Here is a 3,945-nt window from a genome sequence, read left to right as displayed (position 1 = left end):
TTAATAAAGGGAAGCACAATAAAAATGTATGTATATATTATTAACTATGATCATCATGCTGTACATTAGATCCCCAGAACTTTTTCATATTATAGTTGCAAGTTTGTACCCTTTGACCACCTTATTCCACCCAGGTTCACCTCTTGTCAACTCAACTCTAAGTTTCCATTAGTTTGCCTTTTCCTCAGATTCTGTATGTAAGGGATATCATAATACATAAATTTAAAAAATATATACAATCTTTGAAATATTTCACTTAGTATAACGCCTTCAAGATCCATCCATGCTGTTGTAAATGGCAGTATTTCTTAATTTTTCATGGTTAAGTAGTATTCCATAGTATATTTTTACCATACTTATTTTATTCTTTCATCCATTAATGGATACTGAAGTTATTTCCATCTCTTGCTTAGAGTTAATAATTTTATAATAAACATAAGAGTGCAGATATGTCTTTGAACAGTGATTTCGTTGCCTTTAGATATATACCTAGAAGTGGGATTACTGAATCATATGGTAATTTTACTTTTAATAATATGAATAATCTCCATACTGTTTTCCATACAAATTTATATCCCTATCACAGTGCATAAGTTCCCCATTTTCCCCAATATTTACCAAAATTTGTTAGTTTCAATTTTTGGGTAGTATGTATTATAAGAGGTAGTAATATCTTGCTGTGTTTTTCAGAGGTAAACAACAACAACAACAACATAATGACTTTGCCCTGAGTTTTTTACGTTGAGCACTTTTTAATGCTCCTGTTGGTCATTTATATAACTTTTTTGAAAAAAAAAAGTCTATTGAGATCCTTTTGCTATTTTTTAAATTATATATATTTTTTCTATTTGTATCTGTTGGTTATTAACCTCTTTTCAGATATAAGATTTGTAAGTATTTTCTTACATTCTGTGGATTGTGTTTTCATTCTCTCTCTCTTTTTTTTGGCAATGCAGAAACTTTAGTTTGATGTAGTACCATTTATTTATTTTTGCTTTTTTTGCTTGTGTTTTTGGTCTGGTATCCAGAAAACTATTGGCAAGACCAATGTCAAGGAGAATTTGTCCTATGTTTTCCTTTAGGAAATGTAATGTAGTTTCATGCATAACCTTTAAGTCTTTAATTTATTTCAAGTTAAGACTTATGAGTGATATAAGGTTCCAGTTTCATACTGTTTATGTGACTATTCAGTTTTAAATATCATTTATTGAACAGACTATCTTTACCCATTACATATGTTGGCCCCTGTCAAATATTAGGTGACTGTATGAAAGGATTTATTTCTGGACTCTCAATTCTGTTCTACTTGTTTATGGGTCTGTTTTTATGCCAGTATACTTTATTGTTTTGAGCATGAGGGCTTTGTAGTATAGTTTCAAATCAAGAAGTGTAATTTCTCTTCTTCATTCTTTCTCAGAACTGCTTTTATTATTTGTCGTCTTTTATGGTCTCATATAAATTTTAGGATTCTTTACTTACTTCTGTAAAAAAATAATATTGGATTTTTTTTAAGATTTTTAATTTATTTATTTGACAGAGAGAGATGACAAGCAGGCAGAGAGGCAGGCAGAGAGAGAAGAGGAAGCAGGCTTCCTGCTGAGCAGAGAGCCTGATGCAGGGCTCGATCCCAGGACCCTGGGATCATGACCTGAGCCGAAGGCAGCGGCTTAACCCACTGAGCCACACAGGCGCCCCTAACATTGGATTTTTGATAGGAATTGGATTTACAGATGGTTTTCGGTAGTATGGACATTTTAACAATGTTAATTCTTGCCATTCATAAATATGAGCTATCTTTCCGTTTGTGTCTCCTTCAATTTCTTTATCAATGTCATAGTTTATGGAGTACAGATCTTTCATCTTCTTAGTTAAATCTATTCCTAAGTATTTTATTATTTTTGATGCTATTGTGAATTAGATTGTTTTCTTTATTTTTTCAGATAGTTCATCATTAGAGTGTTAAAATGCTCCTGTCTTGTGCTTACTTTGGCAGCACATATACTAAAATTGGAATGATGCAGAGAAGATTAGCGTGATCACTAAACAAGGATGACATGAAAAACTGGGAAGCATTCCATATTAAAAAGAAATGAAACAAAACAAAATTCTTGTCTGTTATATATTGATCTTGTATTTGGCAGCTTTACTAAATTTGTTTATTCAAAATTTTTTGTGAAGTTTTTAGGATTTTTTAACATGTAAGTTCATGTTATCCAAAAAAATAAAATTTTACTTCTTCCTTTTTTTTTTGGAGTCTTTTATTTCCTTATGTTCCTTGTTTCTCTGGCTAGGACATCCAGTAGTATGTCAAATGAGAGTAGTGAAAGTGGATACACTTGTCTTTTTTCTGATCGTTAAGGGGAAAACTTTCAAACTTTTTTGATTGAATATGAGATTAGCTCTGGGCTTGCAATATGTGTTTTCTCTTTAATAGATTTTTTAAATTATTTTTTAATTTTTTTTATAAACATATAATGTGTTTTTATCCCTAGGGGTACAGGTCTGTGAATCACCAGGTTCACACATTTCATAGCACTCACCATCACTCACCATAGCACTTGCCCTCCCCAATGTCCATACCCCCACCATCCTCTCCCAACACACCTCCCCCCAGCTACCCTCAGTCTGTCTTGTGAGATTCAGTCTTTTATGGTTTCTCTCCCTCCCAATCCCATCTTCTTTTATTTTTCTTTTCGTACGCCCCAAACCGCCTATGTTGCATCTCTACTTCATCATATCAGGGAGATCATAGGATAGTTGTCTTTCTCAGATTGATTTATTTCGCCATGCATAATATCCTCTAGTTCCATCCACAACATCACAAATAGCAGGATTTCATTTCTTTTGATGGCTGCATAGTATTTCATTGTACATATATACTACATCTTATTTATTGATTCATCTGTTGAAGGACATTTAGGTTCTTTCCATAGTTTAACTATTGTGGACATTGCTGCTATAAACATTTGGGTGCATGTGCCCCTTCAGAATGCCACGTTTGTATATGTAGGGTATATACTCAGTACTACAATCACTAGGTCCTAGAGTAGTTCTATTTTCAGCTTTTTGAGGCACCTCCACGCTGTTTTCCAGAGTGGTTGCACCAGCTTGCATTCCCGCGTACAGTGTAGGAGGGTTGCCCTTTCTCCACATCCTCGCCAGCATCTGTCATTGACTGACTTGTTCATTTTAGCCATTCTGAAAGGTGTGAGGTGGTATCTCATTCTGGTTTTGATTTGTATTTCCCTGATGCCAAGTAATGTGGAGCATTTTTTCATGTGTCTGTTGGCCATTTGGATGTATTCTTTGCAGAAATGTCTGTTCATGTCCTCTGCCCATTTCTTCATTGGATTATTTGTTCTTAGGGTGTTGAGTTTGATAAGCTCTTTATAAATTTTGGATACTGGCCCTTTATCTGGTATGTCATTTGCAAATATCTTCTCCCAGATAACTTCTGACAGTCATCTTTTGGCTTTGTTAACTGTTTCCTTTGCTGGGCAAAAGCTTTTTGATCTGAGGAAATCGCTATAGTTCATTCTTTCCCTTGCTTCCCTTGCCTTTGGCGATGTTCCTAGGAAGAAGTTGCTGCTGCTGAGGACAAAGAGGTTGCTATCTGCTCTCTCCTAAAGGATTTTGATGGATTCTTTCTCACATTATACTTCTTCACCCATTTCCAGTCTATTTTCATGTATGGTGTAAGGAAATGATCCAATGTCATTTTTCTGCATGTGGCTGTTCAATTTTCCCGACCCTAAAGCCAGCGGCTCCTTCTCTTCCCCGGGGGCGGCGTGCTGCGCCTTCCCCACACTTGCTCCTGGGGAGGGCGGTGACACAAGTGTGCAACCACGCTTCTCTCTCAAGCAGAGGGGATGCTAGGGCAAAGAGTATTTCGCTCCATGCGGGTATCTTCCAAACTGCTGTGGAGAGTAGCTCAGGCAAGCAGCA

The 3,945-nt window shown here is 35.7% G+C and overlaps 1 non-coding gene across 1 annotated transcript; it reads left to right on the top strand.

Moving 5' to 3' along the window:
• Positions 1-1,977: 1,977 nt before the first annotated feature.
• Positions 1,978-2,084, top strand: LOC131820190 (U6 spliceosomal RNA). The gene has a single exon (XR_009349509.1). It is a non-coding gene; the product is annotated as a U6 spliceosomal RNA (small nuclear RNA).
• The last annotated feature ends 1,861 nt before the right edge of the window (positions 2,085-3,945 follow it).

The sequence above is a fragment of the Mustela lutreola genome, chromosome 17 (genome assembly GCF_030435805.1).
Source record: "Mustela lutreola isolate mMusLut2 chromosome 17, mMusLut2.pri, whole genome shotgun sequence".
In the NCBI taxonomy this organism is placed as follows: domain Eukaryota; kingdom Metazoa; phylum Chordata; class Mammalia; order Carnivora; family Mustelidae; genus Mustela; species Mustela lutreola.
This window is presented reverse-complemented; position numbering and strand designations above follow the sequence as displayed.